At 38.1% G+C, this 14256-nt stretch overlaps 2 pseudogenes across 1 annotated transcript; one reads left to right on the top strand and one right to left on the bottom strand.

Annotated features, from left to right (window-relative positions):
- Positions 1-14256, top strand: part of LOC111342745 (ATP-dependent DNA helicase Q1-like) — a 172765-nt pseudogene that overhangs the window by 35036 nt on the left and 123473 nt on the right.
- LOC148738043 (FYVE, RhoGEF and PH domain-containing protein 4-like) lies at positions 36-11569 on the bottom strand (annotated as a pseudogene). Its single transcript, XR_015996333.1, has 13 exons — positions 11564-11569; positions 10982-11130; positions 9885-9939; positions 9241-9342; positions 7930-8017; positions 6382-6432; positions 5453-5525; positions 4701-4758; positions 4533-4610; positions 3232-3918; positions 2654-2713; positions 1970-2067; positions 36-1233 (listed from the first exon to the last, which is right to left on the bottom strand). The product of XR_015996333.1 is annotated as an FYVE, RhoGEF and PH domain-containing protein 4-like (transcript).

Raw genomic sequence — 14256 nt, 5'->3', positions numbered from 1 at the left:
ATCGTCCCTCCAACCGGTACTACAGACATTTAAGCCTGAGTGACAATGCATTTTATTTCCTTCCCATAAACAAAATTCCATATTACAAAAATATATAGGAAAAATATCTCTATTCTTAACTTGAGACACTTTTCTTAATTAAATTCTCTTATAGTGCCTCAACAACTCCAATTCTTTACAATAGCTCATGAACACATCTCCGCATCTTTCGACGCATGAAAAACTTCAATTAGTTACCGGATCTCCCATTTAGTAAGTGTGCTATGATTGTTCAATTTAACGGGCCGTTTTACCTTGTGTTTTGTGAATGCAGATATATCTCAGTAACCTCGTTTTCTTGGTTCCTATTATATGTTATGCCTTTTTCGCTCGTTTTCTTCGCTCGAAAAAACTCGGTCTATAACTTACATTATTACACGACTCGGGCAGTCAGAGGGCCAATAACCTCTAAGTATTGGACCGGGCACTGTCCCGAATGGTCCCGAATGATACCGCACTTGTGACCCTTTGAACTTCAGTCGTATAATAAATCTCTTATTAACCAAGCTTGCTCGGGACCGTACTTGAAGAATATCGGCCCTCGGTCTTTTTTGTACGGACCTCGCTGCGCTCGGTCCGTACTGTCAAGACCTCGGGCCGATATTCTCCCAGTACGGCCCTCGCGCTTGGTTAATAAGATATATGTACGGACATCGAACTCGGTTAGTAAGTGGTATTTCAGTTTCTCTATTTCCCAAAATAAGTGGCCTAGATTTATGTACTGGTATTTATTCATTTACACACACGTGAATGTTAATGGAACTAACACCGCGTCTTTGATTTTCAGTTTTATATTATAAGTGATATTAAGCGGAGACACCTTGTTAGGGTTACATGTAAACAACATGCTATGTAGGGATCAAGAAAGACCTAACCATATTTGGCATATCAATCTTGCCTTTCATTACCCTCCGAACTGTTGAAAGTATCCCATAATATTCTTTGACTTCATTATGTCTCGTATGTCTTTGACTCGTAAATTTTGAAGAAAATTCTGAACGTGAAATAAAATTATTGAAAATTGCAACCTCGTCAGGAGAACGGATTTTTTTCAATTCCTCGAATATTTTGAAGCTATTAATATCATAAGGCTTAAATAACCGCGACCTCTACAGTCTCACTGCTTTCCTGATTTTCCGGACTTTTCCGTCAATTTCCTCAGCTTTCATTGCACGAGCCGGAAGTTGCATCCACCTGATAAGAAATAAAAACTCTCCTTAGAGTTTTCCGCTTATTTCTTTGGATTAAGGTGCGGAGAACCTGACAAAATTCAGCCCTGATTGTCAGCAGTCTTCTCCTGGAACAGTTTTCTCTATCTACCCCTTGCCATGGTATGAGAAATCATTTTTCAATGCGCTCTTCAGTGTAGTTATACTAAACCACACCGCTGGAGATTACACCAGTTTCTGTATCAGAGAGTAACAAGTCGCAATGGTAACCCCACCTCCACCCACCCCTCGGCGGGATTCTAGTCTATCAAAAGTCATCCCCTTTTTCATCCTCTTCCGTCCCTACCCCTCCATTCACCAGGTTTTCTGACAACGTGCTGGTCTTCATTGGGGTGGACAGAGGAACTTAATCCTTAAATTCCCCGGAGGCAATTCACAACTATCTTCTCCCTAAAATATCCAAAACTATCCAGCAAACAGGTAGTGAGAATTCTCAAACTTATCAGGTAGAAGTAATCATCTAGACTTATAACCGAATTCTCGTAACTAAATTACAAGGAAATGTGTAGCAGCTGGAGGGGATAATTAACAATCAGATCTTGGGAGTTAAAACCCAGACATCGCGATTTGAATTCTAGCGCGGAGACTAAAACATCGATAAACACATCACATCAAAACGATCTCGGATTCACCGATAAATTCTCAATAGAAACGTATACTGATTAATAGGGAGAGTTTGAAATTTCGTCGGTTGTTATTACCTTTGCATGCTCTCCTCATTTTTGGCCTCGAAAAAATACACCCGAAGGTTTTTGTGATGTACTTTAAACACATTCTTGCGGCGGTCCACCTCGTCTGCCTAGAAAGGAAAATGTAAAAAGATACATAAAAATCCTTTTGTAATGATGCGTATAAAATTATTTTACAAAAGAACACTACAATGCGATAATCTTCCATCGTAAAACAGCGCATGCTTAGAAAACAGAGGCATTAGTTGTTGCAACGAAACAAACTTTGCCATCTACAGAGAGGCTTTGCAAAAATATCCCTTTATCAGAAAAGTAGGCATAAAAAAGTTAAAATCTTATTAAAAACCGTGCCAAGTTTGTGGCTCGAAAAGAGAAATACTACACTGTTTACACGACTTACATACATTTTATGCTTCGCTAAAAACTTGTAGTAAAAATTTCGTAATGTAATAAGTCATCGCAGAAAATCAAAAACACTTTGCTAATCGATTGTGCATCGTAAAATCAGCACTTAAGTGATCAGAATGGCCAGTGAGAATAAAGGAAGAAATCACGAGGAGCCAATCAGAACTCAAAGAAACAACAGGCCAATGGCCTGAAGCGCGGGAAAACGCGGTTGACGCGCTTTCAAGAAGGGATATTTTCATGCAGGGGTTTATCTCACAAGAATTACACGGTGCTGTCAACAGAACTTACCAGAGATGGTTTGTCTGCATTGTGACCAGGGAGGGGGAGGTTAAACTCTGCTTTTGTGTCCTGCATCAAAGAAACACAAATGCCCTCAATGAACTCCACCAAAGACTAAGAGCACAACACTTTTAACAACACGAGAATCGCTAGGACCGCTGGAAGAAGCTTGAACAATCTTTGCGAACGCACGAAAAGAGAAATTAAGCGACCGCAGAAATAAGTTTGATTGTTGCAATCGCAACAAGCGCTGTCGTTTTTTCTTTTTTTTTTTCAGCCTACTTAGTGAAATAGTTTCCAGTTTCCAACCTACAAAAATTCAACGAATTTACGATTCAAAATAGGTTTAGCTTGTCTTGGTAAATTTCTTTCTCTTTAACGTCGACAGAAACGTCACAATTCTCCAGCTGAAGTAATGCAATCATTGATTAAGAAACACTTCCTGTCAGTCTTCGATAAAGTCAAAAGTACCTCAAGATGTTGCCAGCCAATACTGGAAAACTGTTGTTACTAGTATTGCCACAATGTAAGTACTAATACTGACACGGAAGTGATCAATATGGTACTGATACTAATAATGCCTTTACCTTCTTGGCCTTGTACCGCAACAACACAAAGTCACTCGAAAGCACAAACCATCTCTTCTGCCAGCTTTTATCTCCTTTGGCCTTGAAATTCAAGTATCTACTGTGCCAGATCTTTGATTCCTGGCCGATTTTCAACACACTCTGACCCTTCCCTTCCCCTTCCTTGACCGTTTCTTCGCTGGAGCCCTTCACAAGAACCCTGTGACAAATTTCGCAAACCTTCTCCAGTTTCCCATTCTTGTACTCCAGCGGTGCTTTGAAGCCAGAACAATGTCCGCACACCACCCTCCCACAGGCGCGACAGTGGTGTCTCCGACGAAACTTCGTAAACAGGACGTCACAAAGCATGCACATGCTCACTGCTTCGTCTCGTACCCAGGTTGGCGCTTTCTTTCCCAGGTCTCCCTCTTCCATGACTTCAAGCTTGGTCCCTCTTCGATAACTCTCTCTTTTCGTTGTCAGTTCGTTTACGGTCTCTTTAAGTTTATTCACCCAAGCTTCTTTCTCCTCGGCGGACGCTGCGTTGAAATCTATGACTCTTTGTTTGCTTACTATACGAAAGCAATTCTCTATTTCCAGTTCCTCGTCCACGTCGTGTACTTCCATTCCGTACAAGTCCATTTCTACTTTCACTTTGTATTTGTTTCTGCCAGGAAACTTTGCACAGCAAAGGAGAATGTCGTTGAACTGCAAAACAAAGTACATGGTCCAAATTTAGCTTCTACTACCCTTTTTAGAGTAGAAAGAGGCGAAACGTTTGAAGGCGAAACATTACAAGGGCGTTCCAAATATAACCAGTTTCAGGAGCTAGTCCCGAACTGGAACTCTAAACTGCGTGCCCTTCAGACATATACATACATTTATTTGATAAGTAGGTTTCAAAAAATATGTAACTGTACAGCTTATGTGGACCTTAACTACCACTATCTCTAAATAAGGAAAAACAGAAATTTACAATACAATTGTCCTAAAGCTACAAATAATATAAAATGCAAATTGAAAGAGGGACCAAATAATTTAAAAATATCTAAATTCAGGGTTCCTATAACAATTTACAGAGCATTCCTTTTGGATGCTGCTGTCCCTGACAGAGGTCTTAATAGATTTTATCTTTCTTTGAAAATAGACAGGGTTTTCAAGCTGTTTAATAGTGTCAGCTAAAGGAGGAGACGGGAAATATAGTTCGAAGTTCTCATCCGAGAGAGCGACAAATCACAATGTCTGACATTAGACAAATGGCATCGCAGATACAGAGTATTGTCTTCGTCAGTTTCACGAGCACAGACACATCCCTTACTTACCAACATCAGTGTTCGTTCTTGATGACTGTCTGTCGTCCTGACCGCAACCTTCCTAACGTCTCCCTCCATCACAAATTCCTGGAATGATAACAATGATGCAAATTTACAAGAGCCATCGAAAACCGATTGGGATAAACCAGTTTCAGACCGGTTGAACAAGATACTCACACGACTAGCAGTTATCAGCGTATGATCATCTCCTATTCGTTCCTGGATTTCCAAGAGTCTTGAATCGCTCCTAGTTTTAAAGAAAATTACTGTAATTATTAAGATTGTGATCATCATTAATAATATCATTACGGTATATTGAAAAGACATTAATAGTCTAGTTTTTTTAAATTTGTGCAAGAGTCACTCATTTTTCAGCATTTTATCCTTTCCCTTTCCTTAAGTTCAATATCTATGAAAAAAAAAACAAAAAAAACAAAGAAGAAGCAACGACGATGGTGAGTTTAGAAGTATATAGGATTACTCTGGGTCCTAACCAATTAGAGACAGCCCTGGACTAGTCAGTTATTTAAAAATTACCCAAACCTCCGTGATTTTTAGCAGCCCTAGAACATCCGGTGTAAATGACGTCAGAAGCATACTACTGACTTTTTTTTTCAGATTGTAATTAATTTGGTTTTGTCAACTCAGTTGAAATTGTAAATTGGTCACTATAAAAAGAGTTAAAAAGCTGACGTTTCGAGCGTCAGCCCTTCGTCAGAGCGAATGATTCGCTCTGAGGACGGGCTAACGCTCGAAACGTCAGCTTTTTAACATTATCAAGTTACAAGTTAATTCGGTAAAAGAAAGGGAAGGAAAAATTGCCACCTTGTCGACTCGACAAAGAATAGGTTGACACAGGTTTCAAGAAAACAGGAGTTCAAAGAAATAACTAGTAACAGTTCTATGCCTCAGAACAAATTCTAGATTTAATTTTAAGACTTGCCGTTTTCTTCATGCTGTCATTGGCATGCCGTGCTTAAGCAGAGATGATTATTAAAGCATCTAAAAAAAAAAACAAAAGCAAAACAAAAAAAGCTGATTTTGACAGCACCTCAAAAAAAGAGGGGAGACAGAAAGAGATTAAAATATGGTTGGCTGAACAGTATGGGAAACATGTAAGAAATTGGGAAAAAAGAAAAAGGGATGTTTCTGCAATGAATCCCACTACATCAAGACACAGGCTAAGACGTCAGTCACCGATATCTCTATGAAACTTGTTACGATATGCATGTTAGCACAGGCAGCCCAACCTCGATATACGATTACACACATTTCCATTTTGTAACAGTAGAAATATCAGGGCTGAAGGACGAGGTCCGCTATTTTTAATGTAAATCTTGGATAATGTTTGGTTTTTTATTGCAATCATATTTCCCATAAAATCCTTATATTTTTCTATTGCCGTGTAATAATATAGTACAATATAGTACAAAGGCTGAAAGTTTCTAATGAAACTGTGGTGCTGCGTCGGTAGGGGTAAGAAGGTAATTTGGTTATATCAGCTAAGTTGAAATTGTAAATTGGCCACCGTATCGAATAAAAAAGCTGACGTTTCGAGCGTTAGCCCGTTAGCTCTGACGGAGAGCTAACGCTTGAAACGTCAGCTTTTTTATTCGATACGGTGGCCAATTTACAATTTCAACTTAGTAACCAAATAACAATATAGTACAGACTGATTTACTGAGCTTTGGCTTGGGCCACCTGTGAAACCTCCTCCTTCTGATCCCCGTAGGGAGAGGGAGGTTAGGCTGGGGGTACCCCGGCAGCAAGGCTAAAGCAAAGGGGGAATTAGCCTTACATCTTTCCGTCATGCGAGAAGGTGGGTGTTACGAAACAAGAAAAAAAAGGGTCAGCATACCTGAAGTGTTCTTCAAGTCTAGAGAATCCTCTGGTAGCTTTGCGACATAGTCTGAACAAAGCAATGAGTAAAAATATTAACAAAGTACAGGGACAGAGAATTCCCTTTTCATGTGAGACTTAACATACTGGGCCCAGTTGTTCAAAGGCCGATTAGCTCTAACCCAGGGTTAAATTTTAATCCAGGTTTCTAAATTTCTCTAATCAAAAGCCATTTTGGGATAATTTTTCCTAGGTTTTTTTAGGACATTCCATCATCAAATTGTGGACAAATGAAATTAAGCTGAATTTTCTTTCAGAGCTTTCGGATCTGAAATCAAACTTCACACTAACCCTGGGTTATCTTAACACAGCTTTGAACAACCCGGCCCAGATCTGAAAAACGTTTGACCATGTCGGGAACTTTCGCGGGCGGATATATGAAACCATGGCAACACTATACTATATTCTATACTATATCCTATCCTATATACACTATACTATATAATTTCATATACTCATTGTATCTGATTTATTATCACGGGTTTATTACGAATCAACTTAACGGCCTGCTCCCAGTTGGCTTGTTAGCTCAATTGGTAGAGCGCTGCACTATTATCGCAGAGGTCAGTGGTTTGAATCCCGTACAGGCCTGATTTTTCTCAGGTCTGATTTTCGCTATTGCATAAATACCGCTCTCTACCGCGAGGATCGTGCATCATACGTATTTATAACCGCAGTTCAAAATATATGAACTTTCATATATTCATTGTATCTGATTTATCATCACGGGTTTATTACGAATCAACTTAACGGCCTGCTCCCAGTTGGCTTGTTAGCTCAATTGGTAGAGCGCTGCACTAGTATCGCAAAGGTCAGTGGTTCGAATCCCGTACAGGCCTGATTTTTTTCAGGTCTGATTTTCGCTATTGCATAAATAGCGCTCTCTACTGCGAGGATCGTGCATCATACTATACTAAAATACTAGGAATTTTTTTTTTTAACACAGGTTAAGACGTAAGCAAAGAGGTAAAGATTGAAACTTTCGCCAAAGATCGTCCATCACCAGGGGCACAAAATATCTTTTGCACCTGACCAGGTTTCATCCTTGCACTCTTGCCGAAATTTAGCCGCTGATACACTGTTGTATTTCAGTCGCGCAAATGTATTCACGTACGTTAGGCAAAAAGTATGTCGATATGTGAGCGAGAGGTTTCAGACGGAAAAGAGTTATTCTCACTCGCGGCTTTACCTCTCAGTGTTTCAAACCGCGCAGAAAACCGCCAGCAACGCAGGGAAAGCGCATTTCAGACAACAGAGATGAAGACGGCCCAACACATCGAAAGGAATTTTCAAAGTAAAAATAGCAACCTGCATAAAGCGCGGGAAAAAACGACTAACCGAGCCGCGGTTGGCTTCAGTGTTGCATCTAATTGGTCGAGAGGGTGGTGTGAGTTTTCTGGACGAATCACAGAGCGTTAAAAAAACCAATGTAATACCGGATTATTTTCGACATTCAATCAAAATGTGTCCTCACTTAGCTATTAGCAATCTCAAGCACTAATTCTACCTTTTAATAGCAGTTTGTATCTCGGCACCCTCTGCACTGGTTCCAACATGTGGTGTTGAAGAGTTAAATGCTCACATTCCTCAGTTTTCTAAGAGGACGTAAAAATACAGATACCCAGATCTACGATATGAATCACAACTCTCCCTTCAGACTCCCATACATTTTCTGTTAGTTAGCGAAGAAAATTGGTGTTGCATCAAGATAGCCTTGTTTCTGGTTGTCACCCTTAACCGCTTGGGAACAGAGCAGTCAAACACCCCGCACGAGTGAATATTGTAAGAGCGAGGAGGCATGCTTATAGACCGTCAGAACCAAGTGTTCTCACGGGATGTCAAAACCAACTACACGAGCCACTAAGCCACAGCATTATCAAATCAAATTTTTTGATGAAGCTTAGAAGAATGGGAAATCAACAGAATGTCCGTAATCAAGTTAGCTTCGTGCGAGATTAGTCTCAAGTTTCCCCTTCCCCCTAACTCTCGATTTCTTTTACAGATGTTTAGGCGGGGCTCGACACTAACGGTAGCCCACTAGTCACAAACTAGTAGAAATTCGGTTTTGGCTAGTGGCTTTCAATTTCCACGAACCAGTTTGGCTAGTAAACAGACTGAAATTGTCGTAACATCTAAAAACATCAAAGATGTCACTAGCCACTAAGCTAGTAAGTGGAAAAGTTAGTGTCGAGCCCTGTTAGGAACTTGTCTATTTTCTCCTGAAGTATTACGTGACAGCAGTTGTTTCTCTAAGGTTTTTCTATAAAAATTTTCCGTGGGAAATTCCCGCGCGGGTTGAAGCAAAGAGTGATCCCTTTGCGCATGCCAGACGTTTCGCCGCTGTTCAGCCCAGGCAGAAGTGACAACCGGAGGTACGTCTGTGTTCGCCGGCTCCTGAGCAATTCATCAAAAACTTAAGGAGAAGTTTTACATGTACTTCCATTTGGGAGGTACAGAATTAAATTATTCTTATAATTCCATGGCAGCAAAAAAACGACATTAATCGTTCCACTTGACTTGATTGTTGTGGCTTACTTTCACGAGACCAATGGCAAAGTAAAATATTTTTGCCAACGTGTTGAAAAACAAAAATCGATGAGAACTAGAAGTGAAAAAAAGAAAAAGAGAAAAGAAAAACAAAACAAACTGCCTGAAACGCGGAACAACGCGGGCGACCAGGTTTTAGTTTTGAATCTAATTGGTTAAGAAAGTAGCGCGAGTCTTCTGGACCAATCACAGAGCAAAATAAAGCAAAACCAAAGTAGTCTCGGGTCATTTTGGACGCTCAATTGAAAATTACTCTAATTGTATAACCTACTTGGATGACCTCAATCAGAGTCGCCATAGTTGGTGACTTCTTAATCCAAGATGCTAAAGTTTCTGTTGCTTTGTCAAAGTTTCCAACATATAGTATATACTTCTAAAGAAGCACAATATGACGAAAACAACATTATTGGAATTAATAAGGCTTGGGAAAAACGAATCAAATGATAGTTTTAAATGATGGTTCTAAGAAACAAAATGATCTTTACGAATTTAAATTATCAATTTTTTGTAACCTGTACAAGATATTCACTATAATTCAAGGAAACAACAGGACCCAAAGCTATGATCTAAACCCTAACATCAGTATGCATATTCTCCATACTGTTCTCTATACATTTCCTAAGATGCTGACAAGGAGAATTTGTCAAACAATCAAGAGCCTCTTTAGTTGATGATCATATCCATTATTCTTGTAACCTTAATGTGTGATTGGGGGACAATATTTTAAAGAGAATTTAGATGTTGGCCATTCTTAGGTTTCAAAAGGCTAATCTGAGCTGTGAACGTGTAGAATGATCGGAGGTAACGTTCACTTGTGGATTCTGAACCCCTCTGAGAAATAATGTGACATAAGAATGTGCCTAGAGGAAATTAACAATGCTTATTTAGAGGTGGAATAATTTGAAGAACACTTGCCTTTAGAAATGGAGCCAGCCCTTTTAGTATATCCCCAATTTGGTTGTTGGTGCCCCTGATAAAAATAAATAAATAATAATAAAACTAGGTCAATAAATGAATGAAAACTTATAAGACAGAGGATCATACAAATTCATTAAATACATATTGAGAACTGATTGACTGACTGACTGATTGATTGTAAATAATTGATTAACTGACTGACAAATTGAATGACTGACTGACTGACTAACTGAGGGACTTACTGACTGACCAACTGACTAAGTCACTGACAGACTGAATGATGAATGATTGATGGACTAATGAACTGAATGACTGTCTAAATGACTGATTGAATGTCTGGCTGAATGATGAACTGACTGATGAATAAAGGGTTAAGGTTCTAGCTTAAGAGAAACTGGAGACACGGTGGCCTCATGGTTAGTGTGCTTTACTCCAGATTGAGTGGTCCGGGTTTGAGCCCTAGTGGGGAACTTTGTGTTGTGTTCTTAGAGAATAAATGGGTACCAGCGAATTTAACACTGGGGGTAACCCTGCAATGGACTAGCATCCCATCATGGGGGAAGTAGAAATACTCCTAGTCGCTTCATGCTACAGAAACTGGATTTAAATGCTGGCCGGATGGGCCATTTGGCTCGTAAACAGGCTTTACCTTTTACCTAAGAGAAACTGTGGTGCTGGGTCCATGGGGAGGTATAACAAGACAATTTGGTTTTATCAGCTCAGCTGAGAATGTAGATTGGCCACCATAAAGAGCTTCTAAAGGTGACATTTTGAGCATCAGTTTATCCAAAGGAAGAGCTGAACACACTTGAAATACTCTTCCCAGAGCCCTTCTCTATGACCAAGGGCTAATGCTCAACATGTCAGAAACCCTTTACTGTGGTCAATCTACCAAGACTGACCAACTCATTACAGCCTTGAAGTTGGGAGCACTCTTTCTATTGATGGGAAATAAACACTACATTTCAATTCCAAAAATGAAACTAGATGAAGGTTTACTGTCTTTGGCTTCATTAAATATTTATTAGATATGTATTAATTTCTTAACTTTGATTGAAAATATCTAGTAACCAAAAAGTAAAAAATAATTATACCATTCTTTCATCCTCGCCTCCAACTTAGGCAATAAGAAATCTCTGTGAAGTTGGTGAATAGCTTGAATGTTGGAGAAAATGTCATTGAGAACCTCCTGAGGTAAAAGCCCTTTTGAACAGCACTGGTTATTAATTTGCAGGTAAAAGACCTATACATGACATGAAACATAAAAATAAATAAATGTCAAATATAGACCACTTTCATAAATGGCTGCTGGATTAATATTCATTTGTTTAGATTTAAATTAGCCCTTCTGGCCTTGTTCTCCAGTACAAAATTCAAAAGAATACATTATCTCAAGTGAGGCCAGAAGGGCTAATTTAAATTTAGACAAAAGAATATTAATCCGGCAGCCATTTATGAAAGTGGTGTATACAGAGCCCTTTTTAAATAACCAAAACTCGGGTGAGCACCAGGGGTAATGAATATGTTTTTAGTAGTTATGGTACTCAATCATCAAATTGTAGACAAATAGAATCGTATTGAGTTTTCTTTCAAAGCAATTAAATCTGAAATCCAATTTCACACTAACCCTGCCCTGGGATTTTAAAGGAAGCCAATAAGATCAAAGTCTTCCTCACAGCCATAATGTTTGATATTTTCACACAAAACTTTTTCTTCCTCTCTGTAGGAAAGGAGTTCATTGCCTGACAAATTTACAATTGCTCCAATCAAAGTTACGTACATTGAAAATTGTTTCCAGTACACAAAAGAATAAACAAACATCAAATGAACATTACAATTGTACCCTGTCAACAATAGTTGATAAAATACTGGTAACTAATATTTATGGATTATTCAAATGTTAAAAGTAATGATTTAAGCCAGATCCCCAATTGCAGAATAAATTTTCATCAAAAAGTGTTCCATACATAACCACCAAAATGACTGCACTGACACAACATTGACTGTTTATTGTATTTGAAAGATGTAACAGATATATAAGATAAGATTTTAGTGAGAAACCCTCACCTTTCTTAAAGTTTGAAAAAAGGCAAATGAAACTGAATAATCAAACTGAACCAGACAATAAATCCAACACCAAACAAAGTTCAAATCTAAAGGGAAACTGATTTCTTTAAAGACTTAGTATTGATGCTCTTTTTTTTTCTTCCTAGTGCTTCCAAAATTTTTGAAAAAAAAAACAATGAATTGTCGAATTTTTCACGACTTCTATATGTGAGTGCCCGAATCACCTAAGGGAATTTGTTCGATTGCTTTCACATTTTGACAGTTGCTGGTTTTGTATAGGTATAATCACATGATTTCGAGTGCAATTTGGAATAAACAAGCCCAAGTAAATTTTTTCAACGACTAACAAAATTGCATGAGCCCGTAGGGCGAGTGCAATTTGTGGTCTTTGAAAAAATTTACAAGTGCTTATTTATTCCAAATTGCACAAGAAAATTATGTGATTATCTATCAATAATATACTTGAAAAAATACGAGGTAGCTTCTCATAACTATGCAGAAGAAAAGCGCGTGCATCACGTGCAAAAATAATTTATTCAAACCCTGCAAGTGACATTGACCTTGACTTTGACCTTGAAAATGGCCTTGACATTGACCTTGACATGGACATTGACCAAACGTTCTGACCAATCAGAATGTCTGGTTTGTTTCTTTCTTTGCACTGAATTAACCCTATTCTGCACTGAATTAACTCTTTTCTGCACTGAACTCACTGAAAACTGCATTCATCTTAACCAATCAGAACTGAGAAATTTTTTCATGTATATTATTAAGATTTAAACAACAAATGCGTGTCTCCAAATTTTTTATTTCTAAATCCGTTTTTGTCCACAGCGATTTTTGTACGATCAATCCACTTTTTTTTTATCCTATTTCAAAAATGTTCTGTAACTTTTCACTGAAATTGAATATGGCAAATCATAGACGCTTTGGTGGAACATGTGGCTGGGTAAGAGCAATGACACAACTATACCCTGTTTTTCCATTGGGAGACAGGAGATCAGTTTTGTGGGGGGTGTTAAGCTTCTGGGTGTAACCTTGATCACAACTTAAAAGTTTAATGAACATGCATATAGGTAACATAGCACAGAAAGTTAGCAAGCAAATTCAAGTTTTACAAAGACATAAGAAATTAAATAACATCCATGCCAAGATTAAATTATATAATGCTTATCTTTTGCCTAACTTACATTATTGCTCTATTGTATGGCATCATTGCAGAAATGGTAATTCTAACAAATTGAAACAACTTAATGAGTGTGCGTTGCGCTTTATTTACAATAATAATAAGAGCTCGTATGAGGAATTATTATTGCGTATTAAGCATCCTAATTTATTTAATAGAAGAATTCATAATATTTTAACATTAAAGCTTTGCATGGGTTGGTTCCAGAGTATATTTCTAGGCTATTTACTTTAAGCAACTGCAAGTTTAATCTGAGGGGAGATAATATTCTTATGGTACCCAGGGTTAATACCACTTGCTATGGCCTCCACTCATTGGCCTATCAGGGTAGTAAGCTATGGAACTCTCGTCCCAATACCATAAGACTGCTACACGAATTAAGTCAATTTAAATCCGAAATTTCTAAATTGAAATTCGACCTGTAGAATAAATTTTACTTAGTTTTCATCTTGTTTTAGAAATTATATTTTAATATCCTTTGCTTTAGAATTATATTTTGCATTTTATATATAGATAGTATTTAGATAGTTAGTAATTAGATTAATTTTAAATATTTTAAATTTAGATAATTTAACTTGGAGATATTAGCATGTATTTGCTATCTTAAATTCAAGTATAAATAAAGTTATTGTCATTGTCATGAAAACAATAGCGATAACAATAGAACTCCGCAGAGACTAGTAGTCTTTGTTTTCAAAATTTGGATTTTTTTCTAAGTCTTTTTTGAAACAAGGTAAATTCGATACGTTTGTAATCACATTTAAAATTGTGATTGTCTTGTGTCATTCCTCACCTTTGCTGTGTACACATTTCATGGGGGTTCTGAGTCTTTGTTTCCTCGACAACTTTTTGCCCCAAATCGTGCATTTGTAGTACGTTCGATTCTTGTCGATTATTTCTACATAAAGTGAGTTCACATCATTATTCATATCAACGTCACAACGTGGATCCGAGGGTATCCATCGTCCAAAATGCAGAGCAACGTTCAGAGAAGTCAGGATGTTTTATAATCTTCAAATCCTGCACGCTTCTCTTGAGACTGCAATAGGGCGAGCCAGCGGACTCTCTTAACTAACCAATGACAATTCCCAAAATATACACGTGATCATGCCCGTG

The sequence above is a fragment of the Stylophora pistillata genome, chromosome 2, assembly GCF_964205215.1.
Source record: "Stylophora pistillata chromosome 2, jaStyPist1.2, whole genome shotgun sequence".
In the NCBI taxonomy this organism is placed as follows: Eukaryota; Metazoa; Cnidaria; class Anthozoa; order Scleractinia; family Pocilloporidae; genus Stylophora; species Stylophora pistillata.
Note: the sequence above shows the minus strand (reverse complement) of the source record. Positions and strands in the feature narration are given on the sequence as shown.